Genomic DNA, 12,738 nt, shown 5'->3' with positions numbered 1-12,738 from the left:
ATATATATATATAAATATATGTATATATATTTATATATATATATATATTATTATATCCTGTATTATTCCAGCCCATTATTAGAGATAGTAGCCACCTCTTATTTTGGTTTTCTTTCATTATTAGTGCTCAGAAAATTAAATATATCTACATATTTAGTCAAAATCAATTACATTATTTTATCTTATTCATAGCATAAATGTTCACAAAGATTACTAAAAAGAGATTGAATTAGACTACAGCAAATTGGCAAACTTTAACTTGTATCTGTTTCCACCGTGTTTGTTTGGGGCGTTCTTCAACATATCAGCAATACTTGTCTCAACATCTCTTTCAGTTGCATTAGTGTGGGTGTTGATACAGGCTTCTGGAAAGTTATAAGAATTAATTAATATATATAATTATAATTCTTTTTGTCAGGAGACAAGAAGCCACAGAGTAATAACATTGTTGGCTTTTATTTAGGTGTTCCCCTGTTCTCCAGTCTTCCTCCGTCCCCTCGTCCCCTTTGTCCTCCCCACCATTACCCTCTCCTCTGTTCCCTCGTCTTCCCCACCATCCCCCCTGTCGTCCTCCCCACCATTCTAAACTACCTCATCCCATGCATTCCATGATGGTCTGATGCTTCCATCTGAAAATTGGGAACATCAAAAGATCTGACTTTCCCAATTTTCTGATGGGAACATCAAATGATCTGATATTCCCATCACTGAAAAATAAAAACAGATAAAAAAAATGATATGAAAAAATAGAAAATAAAATATACTCATGAAATGAACAGAATGGTTAACAACGCAGCTCAATTGCAATGCAATGTCACAATAACATTTAAATATACTTTAAGATATAATCTAGAAGAAAATAAGGATATTGAAACGGTTCATGAACTCTATTTCAATAAAGGACACTATGGGGAACTTTGAAAAATAGTTATTGAGTATAATTAGACAGACTTGTTGCTAGGCAGAGGAGTAATGAGATATATGGCAAATTTTGCAAAATATACAATGAAGGTACACAAACATTCATACCCAAACAAAGCAAAATGCTAGGTAAGAACAAAGCATTTGGCCCGTAGGAGAAAGGAGATACCCACAAGACTAGAATACAAGTCATTAACAAGCATGCAAGTATAATACATAATACATGCAGACATATATATAATCCAAAAAAATGTCAAATTTACGTACTTATTATTACATTACAAATATCCAAGGTTTTGAAGACACGTTTCCTCTTGCGCCCAACGAGTGAATACTGAGACCAGACCCCATAGGTCCCTATCCTCCTCATCATTCGTCTCACTGTGTCTCCACAGCTTGCACCGCCCATTTGAGACAGCGTCTGGACCTGTTAAAATAATGCATAAGCTGTAAGGTAATAGAGAATAATATATATCTTTCAATCTCAACATTAGATTTTCTAATTTCCAACTGTATTAAATAAATAGCATTAAAATATTTTCCTTCTTAACTATTACAAAAATCAACGAATTTGAGTAACTTTTGCTTTTGTTTTATTTGTACCTTAAACATAACACTGAACAATCAATTATGTGCCACCCCACCTTCCTTCATCTGCAAAAAAAACTAATCAAAAGACATATGTACAAGGCTAAAAAAATTCAGCAACACTTACCATACTCAGGCTAAAAGAATTAAGCAACACTTACCATACTCTTTTTATATTCACTGTTAACTTTTAGCTCATGTGACAGACTTTCCACCTGCTCAACAGTTTCAAGTGGGGATGGAAGAATGTCTTCCAGGATTGGTATATCTCCATGTGTTTTTGACATATGGGTTTCCGTCATTTTGACAATATTCAGGAATTTTGCAAAAATAATGGCATTTACTATTTTAAAAGATTATTAGCAAATTTACAGAAATGGTGCATTCGGAAGACAAAACCGTGGTAGACATGGTTGGAACAAGTTAGGTGAGAGGGTGGTGGAGGCCAAAACCATAATCATAATCATCTGTATCAAACCTTATTACAGGTAAAACCAGTAGGCAGTCTACTGTATTTTATCAAACCGTTATTAGTATAATAGATCTCGTAATAATTTTGCAAAAATAATGGCATTTACTATTTTTAAAAGATTATTAGCAAATTTACAGAAATGGTGCATTCGGAAGACAAAAACCGTGGTAGACATGGTTGGAACAAGTTAGGTGAGAGGGTGGTGGAGGCCAAAACCATAATCATAATCATCTGTATCAAACCTTATTACAGGTAAAACCAGTAGGCAGTCTACTGTATTTTATCAAACCGTTATTAGTATAATAGATCTCGTAATAATTTTGCAAAAATAATGGCATTTACTATTTTTAAAAGATTATTAGCAAATTTACAGAAATGGTGCATTCGGAAGACAAAACCGTGGTAGACATGGTTGGAACAAGTTAGGTGAGAGGGTGGTGGAGGCCAAAACCATAATCATAATCATCTGTATCAATCCTTATTACAGGTAAAACCAGTAGGCAGTCTACTGTATTTTATCAAACCGTTATTAGTATAATAGATCTCGTAATAATTTTGCAAAAATAATGGCATTTACTATTTTTAAAAGATTATTAGCAAATTTACAGAAATGGTGCATTCGGAAGACAAAACCGTGGTAGACATGGTTGGAACAAGTTAGGTGAGAGGGTGGTGGAGGCCAAAACCATAATCATAATCATCTGTATCAAACCTTATTACAGGTAAAACCAGTAGGCAGTCTACTGTATTTTATCAAACCGTTATTAGTATAGTAGATCTCGTAATAATTTTGCAAAAATAATGGCATTTACTATTTTTAAAAGATTATTAGCAAATTTACAGAAATGGTGCATTCGGAAGACAAAACCGTGGTAGACATGGTTGGAACAAGTTAGGTGAGAGGGTGGTGGAGGCCAAAACCATAATCATAATCATCTGTATCAAACCTTATTACAGGTAAAACCAGTAGGCAGTCTACTGTATTTTATCAAACCGTTATTAGTATAATAGATCTCGTAATAATTTTGCAAAAATAATGGCATTTACTATTTTTAAAAGATTATTAGCAAATTTACAGAAATGGTGCATTCGGAAGACAAAACCGTGGTAGACATGGTTGGAACAAGTTAGGTGAGAGGGTGGTGGAGGCCAAAACCATAATCATAATCATCTGTATCAAACCTTATTACAGGTAAAACCAGTAGGCAGTCTACTGTATTTTATCAAACCGTTATTAGTATAATAGATCTCGTAATAATTTTGCAAAAATAATGGCATTTACTATTTTTAAAAGATTATTAGCAAATTTACAGAAATGGTGCATTCGGAAGACAAAACCGTGGTAGACATGGTTGGAACAAGTTAGGTGAGAGGGTGGTGGAGGCCAAAACCATAATCATAATCATCTGTATCAAACCTTATTACAGGTAAAACCAGTAGGCAGTCTACTGTATTTTATCAACCGTTATTAGTATAATAGATCTCGTAATAATTTTGCAAAAATAATGGCATTTACTATTTTTAAAAGATTATTAGCAAATTTACAGAAATGGTGCATTCGGAATACAAAACCGTGGTAGACATGGTTGGAACAAGTTAGGTGAGAGGGTGGTGGAGGCCAAAACCATAATCATAATCATCTGTATCAAACCTTATTACAGGTAAAACCAGTAGGCAGTCTACTGTATTTTATCAAACCGTTATTAGTATAATAGATCTCGTAATAATTTTGCAAAAAATAATGGCATTTACTATTTTTAAAAGATTATTAGCAAATTTACAGAAATGGTGCATTCGGAAGACAAAACCAATTTTCACTTTTGACAATTGAGCACCTGCTACATCCAGATTCTAGGGAGGAAAGGAAGGACGATCTTACTGGATCCCATAGCCTCTCCGAGGCACAAACCAGGCTTTTACATAACCCCCCCCCCTGCACCCGAGCTTTTTAAAATAGTAAATGCCATTATTTTTGCAAAATTATTACGAGATCTATTATACTAATAACGGTAAATAAATAATAAATAGTAAATAAATCAAAATCAGTTACATTATTTTATCTTATTCATAGCATAAATGTTCTCGAAGATTACTAAAAAGAAATTGAATTAGACTACAGCAAATTGGCAAACTTTACCTTGTATCTGTTTCCACCGAGTTTGTTTGGGGCGTTCTTCAACATATCAGCAATACTTGTCTCAACATCTCTTTCAGTTGCATTAGTGTGGGTGTTGATACAGGCTTCTGGAAATTTATAAGAATTAATTAATATATATAATTATAATTCACTTTGCTATTCCCCATTCCACAGTCCTCTCGTCCTTCCCACTTCCCTGTCCCCACATCATCCCCACTATTCCCACTTCCCTGTCCCATCGTCCTCCTTACCATTTTCCCCTCCCCTGTCCTTCTTCCTCCCCCACCATCTCCCATTCACCTGTCCCTTTGTCCTCCCCAGCATTCCCCTGTCCCCACCATCCCCAACTCCCCAGTCCCCTCGTCCTCCCCACCATTACCCTCTCCTCTGTCCCCTCGTCTTCCCCACCATACCCCCCTCTCGTCCTCCCCACCATTCCAAACTACCTCATCCGATGCATTCTATAATGGTCTGATGCTTCCATCAGAAAATTGGGAACATCAAATGATCTGATATTCCCATCACTGAAAAATAAGAACAGCTAAAAAAATGAAATGAAAAAAATAAAAAAATAAACTATACTCATGAAATGAACAGTATGGTAAACAACACAGCTCAATTTCAATGCAATGTCACACAAAATTATTAAATCGAAATGAAAATAAATTGAAATCTATGAAAATTCAAATTATCAATACAATCGGAAATATTGAAATAATATCGCAACATAATATAGTGTGGGTTGCTCTTACGTGCAACAGACGGTGCTGTTTTTCAAAAAAGGCATGGTTTTACCTGTCACAAGTGTGGCATCTATACTTATACTCACGAAATGAACGGTATGGTAAACAACATAGCTCAATTGCAATGCAATGTCACAATAACATTTAATAACAATAATAACAATAACATTTAAATATACTTTAAGATATAATCTAGAAGAAAATAAGAACATTGAAACGGTTCATGAACTCGATTTCAATAAAGGACACTATGGGGAACTTTGAAAAACAGTTAATGAGTATAATTAGACAGACTTGTTGCTAGGCAGAGGAGTAAATAATGAGATATATGGCAAATTTTGCAAAATATACGGCACACAAACATTCATACCCAAACAAAGCAAAATGCTAGGTAAGAACAAAGCAGTTGGCCCGTAGGGGCCAACTGCTTTAGAATTGCTTTTAAAACTTTAAAAAAATTCTAAAATTCTAAAAAATTCTAAACTTTAGAATTGCTTTTAAATACATAGGTCAAAAAGTTTTAAAAGTTTTAAAAGTTTTTTAAACCTCTCGTGTATCATGAGTGTGTTAAAGCATCAGATGGTGCATTCAGATGATGAATATTACCTAGTTCCTTCATCTGGGAAGAATGAACACATATTGGTGCATTCGGATGATAAAAACTAACTACTGTAGTTTAATTGATCAACAGACTGTATATCATATGCAGACTGTATGTGGATCTGCGGGCCACTCCAAACAACAGCCTGGTGGACCAAGCTCCACCAGGGCTAAAGCACAAAGTGATATAGATGGGATAGAGAAACTAGGTCAAATGGAGGAGTAGGTCTGTATATTAAACAGCACCTGACGTGCACAGAGCTACTAAACTCAATGTGGTGGTAGAGTGGTGGGGGGGGGGGGGGGAAACATTGCAGAAAAAAACAAAAATACAATTTGGTCAACAAAACAGCATTGTTTAAAATAGAAGACATGGGTTGTCATTTTGGGGGTAAGGTAGGTTACATTGAGTTAATTAGTTAGTACTTAGTTTTTATCTTAAACTGGTTGGGAGAGGTACAGTGTTGCTGTGCTGGTGAAAGAACACCTAAAGGTAAATTAAATAATGATTGCGAATCCACAAGAAGTTGACATAATATCGCTAGAGATCTGCAATCAGGATGATAAACTTTCCTTAAAGAATTTGACAAACACTTGCTGATAGGACATGAAGTAAATGAAATGTATGTCAAGTTTTGTGAAATATATGATAAAAGCACAACAAAATTTGTACCAAAGGAGAGATGCAGAACTAGGAAAAGGGGTTTGTTCAACAGAAATTGCGAGAGGGCCTGAGACCCAAACACACACAAATGGAATCAATATATAGCAAGAGGCCAAACCCCCAAACATACAAGCGATGCAAAGATGCGAGAAACAGCAGCAGCATTAAGGAGAGGGACTTAAGGACCATAAATAAAGTGTGAAAATAAACTCGAGTAAATTTTTTTAACTACTCTCGACAGTGAAGAAAAACAAATATTCAGACGATTTGTGTTAGAATCATTAATCTTACACTTTCGGTCATATTCAACAACACAAATACATACACACACATTCCTGTTGCTGTAGCAAGTGAAGAATTACACACACAGATCACAATAACGTGATGCATCAAATGAACAAATCCACAAGGGCCGTGACGAGGATTCGAACCTGCGTCCGGGAGCATCCCAGACACTGCCTTAATCGACTGAGCTACAACAGGGTAAAAGGGTTGAAACCGAAGTTCTACTGAACTTACTGGATCCCATAGCCTCTCCGAGGCACAAACCAGGCTTTTACACAACCCCCCCCCCCCTGCACCCGAGCTATGTCAACAGGCCGTTCTCCCTCTTCGCCCTTCCGAATGCACCATATCAGTAAATTTTTTAATAATCTTTTAAAAATAGTAAATGCCACTATTTTTGCAAAATTATTACGAGATCTATTATTCTATAGAATAATGCATATAAATGCATATATGCATATAAATACAAAACAAATACAAAACAAGTAAATGTAAATAATTTTACCTTGCACCTAGATCCACCAAGCCTGTATGGCGCGCGTTTCAGTACTTCGGAAATCTAGAACTATCTTGAATCTCTAATCTGCAATGAAACAATACATATTATTGCACTTACCAAAACATGGATGAATGTAGAAAATACAGAACTATTAGCTGAATATCAAATAAATGGATTTAATCTATTTCACACAGATAGATATATTACACCGTGTATATTAGGTAATACCTAACATACACGCCTCCACACACACTACATTTGAAATGTAGTCTCAAAAAGACTACATTTCAACAGCAAAGATTACTCCATAAAAAAATAATTAAATTATTGACCAACATGAGAGAGGGTTAGCCAACATGAGGGTTGTGTTGATTGCCTGAAAATATTTAAATTGTGTAATGTATTGAATGGCATTTTTCAAGTTACAACATTTTTTAAATTACTGAACTAGGTTCTAGGCTTTGCTAGGCTTAATTCAATTATTACAGATAAGCCTAACCTAGCCTAGAACCCAGTGGGTTTTCTTCCTATTGGGGAGTGTTGTACATGCCTCGCCTCCACATACACACTAGCACAGCCAGGCCTCGCCTCCACATACACACTAGCACAGCCAGGCCTCGCCTCCACATACACCAGCACTGCCAGGCCTCGCCTCCACATACACACTAGCACAGCCAGGCCTCGCCTCCACATACACACTAGCACAGCCAGGCCTCGCCTCCACATACACCAGCACTGCCAGGCCTCGCCTCCACATACACCAGCACTGCCAGGCCTCGCCTCCACATACTCACCAGCACAGCCAGGCCTCGCCTCCACATACACCAGCACTGCCAGGCCTCGCCTCGCCTCCACATACACCAGCACTGCCAGGCCTCGCCTCCACATTTAAACCAACCAAGCCCACAAATACGTTAACATGGACCAGCATTACACCGTCTAACATACTCTGTCAGATGTAACAACTAAATTTGTGAATTCAAGACCAAATCTATTGTATAACACAGTGTTAGTACGAGAAAAACATTACTTACATTCGAAGCCGTGTTTTAAAATGGCGGCGGTCTTGTACTGACGCTCCAAACTGTGTGTTCGTTTGCGTATGATGAACGTGTGACAATTTACTACAACAATTATTTAATTATTCTTATTCTTTATTTTAATATTTTTAGGGTACATGAAATTTCAAACTTATTTGCACACAATAATATAATTGCATTGTCATAACCTTTATATATTACGGAAAATACGATGACATGAACGAAGTCAAAGTGAAGTTGAAGTCAAAGTCATTCGCCGAACGTATTAGTCATTTTTTTTCTCCCAAACGATAGGGGTAACAAATCCACAGAGAATATAAGAAATTGAAATTGAAATTGAAATTGAAATAAGTTTAGAGAGAATATAAGTGTACAGTAAAGTCAATTTTATTCAGGAAAGTACATACATAGTTGATTTACAAACATAATGTTGGATTTATAGATAGAGCTAGTGCATACAATACCTAAAGCCACTATAGTAGGCCTATAGCATTTCAGGCAACCGGGCAGTATATATGGACCCCTTACTCAAATCTCTGAATATGTTAGATATTAAGTCCCTGCACATACTCTCATGTGTATTTTATATATATAAAACGCTGCACTGTAATGTCAATCCTGACCTTAAAAGCTTCCTAGAAGGTTGTAACAGATCCCATGAGCACCACACCAGAAACAAATACCTATTTGATATTCCAAGAGTACGACTTAGTCAAACTAGAAATGCTTTACAAATCAAGAGACCTCGAATGTGGAATGACCTTCCCAATTATGTTAAAAACTGTACCTCTCCCAACCAGTTTAAGATAAATAAAGATAAATTTATAAGTTAAGAAAAATTCCACAAATCAACAACCCTGTTACTGACCCTGTATTTACCCAAGTCTTTCCTAAATCTAAACTTATCCAATTTATACCCATTGTTTCGTGTTCTATCTTGTGTTGACAATTTTAATACCCTATTCATATCCCCTTTGTTATATCTATTCAGGAAATTGTGGTTGATCTCGAACCCATTGATAATGTGACGACTTATACAGAATTTTGTAACTATATCATCAAGATTGTAACCAGCTTAGCTAAATGTAGTGTGGGGTTCAGTCCCTAAGCCCATATATGTGCCTCTCTAACCATTTAGGTTACAGGGCAAAAACATAAAAAACAAAGGTAACTGCAGAAGGCCTATTGGCCCATACCAGGCAGCTCCTATCTATAACAGATAAACACTAAGTACTACCTAATTAACTCAATGTAACCTACCAACCTAACCCCCAAAATGTCAATCCATATCTTTTATTTTAAACAATGCTGTTTTGTTGACCAAATTGTATTTTTACTCTTTTTCTGTCATGTTTCTCCCACCCCTGTTTTTTCCCTTTTTTCTTATTTTTTCTCAACATAATTCATACTTTAATTATGCGGATCAGGACATCACCTGATCAAACACATCAAACATCGTTTGACCACCATCAAACACACACATTTCGTGTGTGTTTGACGCTCACTGATATGTACCAGCGTTGTTTTATATATGGTGCTATTCTATCTTACGCTTTGTTGCTCTTTTTTACCTACGGGCTCATAGAACATTCTATTGCGAAAACATTGGCACAAAAATGAATGACGTACATACAATAATAATGTCAGGACAGTGATATAATTATAAACTTTCAAAGCACTGTATCGCCCATGTGTCGTCTTGTCACCAATACTGGGTAACAGTTCCGCCACTTCCCACACTCTTGCGGGTGGGCAGCGACCATTATTCTACGTTTATATTCATATCACCGTGTTGGGAATTTCATTGCGAGTACATTGATACCAAAATTAACGCTGTAGGACAAGTGTGGAAGTGATAACAATCCCAAGAGTAAAAACATTTTGTTGCTCTTGGGCACTCACGGCGAGTCATCTACGTAGGTATTTATTGGGTGCTGGTATTCATATAACTTTTGGTGACCGTTTTTGCTGATTTTCTTCTAGAGAATGTTATTGCGAACACGTTGGTACCAAAATGAAATACATAGCTCGAGAACTAAGGTCAGGAGAGTAAAAGGAGTATACACATTTTTGTTTTGGCGCTTAATTAAGGTTATTGTGAGTACTCATCGCCTGCCTAGAAACTGGAACTAGTAATTCCATCTATCATACATATCATACAAGAGGAGCCACACATCTATGGATCATCCAATAAAATCAGCAGACTTCTAGATGTTACTACTGCTCGGCTTAGACTCGGTTACAAGTATCTCTGGGAATTCTCATTATCTGCTGATGTAGACCTGACCAAATGTAAACTGTGTCAACAAAATTATTCGCACACCCTCCGTCACTATGTGATGGAGTGCGAAAAGATACATGAATTTAGAGACAATTCTATAACCAATGTTCCAGCGATGTGTCAATATTTCATTCAAAATGATCTGCTACCAGAAATTTTAGCCAAATATCCCCAGTTTGCTAACTGTAGATAACAACTAAGTGATTGTAACCTATCCACCGCTGCCCACTGGATGGGGGACGGTGTGCAGGACAAACATATAAATTTTGATACTAGCTCTCCACATATGTCAGTTGCTTAATTTAGAACCTGTACTTGAGGTCGATCTCGAACCCATTGTTGATGTGATGACTTATATTGAATTTTGTAACTAGCTCATCAAGATTGTAACTTGCTTAGCTAAATGAATTGTGGGGTTCAGTCCCTGAGCCCATTATGTGCCTCTGTAACCCTTTCCACAACCGCCCACAAGATGGGTATGGGGTGCATAATGGGGTGGGGTGTCTTGGCCAAACGTGCCACATCAAAACCACAAGTTGACATTGAATGTGAATTAACAATGAGACAAGTAAGATTTATACTAATACATTTATACTAACTCTGTTGAGCGTTGACCATTTATACATCAAATCTGTTGATGTGAGCACTTTAGTTTAGTCTGCCGTTTAAAGAAAAAAAGAGCATATCAATGGTATATCACAGAAAACGAATTTATCATAAACTCATGTATTTGTCTTATCATATTGAACTGCATTCATATTTTTAATATATAACAATATGAATATACAAATTTCTGTAAATCCCCTACCTTGTTGGAATCTGTGGAAATGAATGAGCAAATGTGCTGGCTGAAGGCGCTGAAGGAAACCACATTGGTTTCATTTTGGATACAAATGTCCATGGAAATTCAAAATGGAAACTAATTATATAGTTGAACCTGCAGAGACGAGTTTAAGAATCTGTGTTGAGAGTGATGGACACAGCCTTCACAATTATACTTCAGAGAATGTAAACATCTAAGAGTCATTAGAAATATGTGTAGAATAATAAACCCTACATTGTTTGAGTTAGGGAAAACACCATTTGTGATATATAGATACTATAGCTGTTCCTAAAGATTCACCCTTTTTTGCACCAGCAAGATAAAATATAAGATTTTAAGAGTTGACGAATGTTAATATTCTTGTTTGATAAACTGTGAACTTGAGACATAGTTAATAAGAACATATTAACTCAACAAAATGTTTTCAGAATCCTTAACACCACTTTCCAACAACTTATATAATTTATATAAATTATTTTAGAGAATAATACATAAATTATATATTTAAACATGATATAGTGTTTAGTGGAATGTATAAGGAGTCAAATTGTGTTAAAAAGAGCAATTTTTAGAAAATTTGGAAAAATACTTTTTTCTGTTCAAATTATAACTAAATGGATTATAAAGGTTTCACTCAGCCAATATATATCATTCACAATTTATTAATGAATTTTACAAAAAAACACCATAAATTTTATATTTAAACATGTAAAAACTATTTGTTTTACATTTGGAAGAAAATAATTGTAGAAAAACAATTTATAATTAAACCTTTGTGTTTGGATTTTTTGAGTAAAAGTTTCTCAAAGGCTTTCCTGCACCATTCTCAATGCAAATCATTCCCACACCTATGGCAAGAGATAGGCGAACGTTGTGTAGATGATTTGTGTTTGCTGGGTCATTCCCTATGCAAATAAGAAGATGTTACGATTAACTCTACTGAAATATCCTGGGACAAATATAGCTGATCATTTGGATAAACCTATTTTTGATTCTAGTTACCAGAGTACACATAAAGTTTTTAAAAGTTATCTTTTGAAAGTTGCTAAAGAAAGAAATCAGAAATTATCCCCTAATGAAAAATAAGGTGTTCAAGAAGATTTAAAAGGGGCAGGTCTCCATTCACTCAGAGCTGATTTTGCTACACGTACTTTTAGCAGTCTTTCAAGACAATTAGGTAAGAATCATATTTTTCCTTTTAAAATTATTAGTGAAATTTTAGGACATTCAAACGTTAAGGAATTTTTAAAAAGTTATATTAATCAAGGTGAAATAATCATGGAAGGTGGAAATGAAGAAGATGAAGAATTTAGTGGTGAGGGTGGCGTTGGTGAAGTTAACCAATTGCTTACATATGATGAAAGTATTCACTGGGGTAGCAGTGCACGAATGGCCCTACGACACCGTTATCGTCATATGAATGTAAATACAATCTCTAATTTGGAAGATCACACTTACCCATTGGCATCTAAAGAAGCTTCACCAACCATAAATAATAATTTTCTATCAATATCTAATAATAATAATAATATACAATTACAAATAACCCTATTGATAATATTGGTACAACTATTACTATTGATACTGCTACGACTAATGCTGCAGTTAATAATATTAATAATAATATTATTAATAGTTATAATAATCGAATCGTTTATATATAAATAAAAAAATATGTAAATAAA

At 35.4% G+C, this 12,738-nt stretch overlaps 1 long non-coding RNA gene across 1 annotated transcript; it reads right to left on the bottom strand.

Annotated features, from left to right (window-relative positions):
• Positions 1-258: 258 nt before the first annotated feature.
• On the bottom strand, positions 259-7,083 carry LOC138365753 (uncharacterized). The gene is made up of 4 exons (XR_011228980.1): positions 6,916-7,083; positions 4,119-4,225; positions 1,189-1,348; positions 259-365 (listed from the first exon to the last, which is right to left on the bottom strand). It is a non-coding gene; the product is annotated as an uncharacterized lncRNA (long non-coding RNA).
• Positions 7,084-12,738: the final 5,655 nt, after the last annotated feature.

Source organism: Procambarus clarkii, chromosome 17 (genome assembly GCF_040958095.1).
Source record: "Procambarus clarkii isolate CNS0578487 chromosome 17, FALCON_Pclarkii_2.0, whole genome shotgun sequence".
Lineage (NCBI taxonomy): Eukaryota > Metazoa > Arthropoda > Malacostraca > Decapoda > Cambaridae > Procambarus > Procambarus clarkii.
This window is presented reverse-complemented; position numbering and strand designations above follow the sequence as displayed.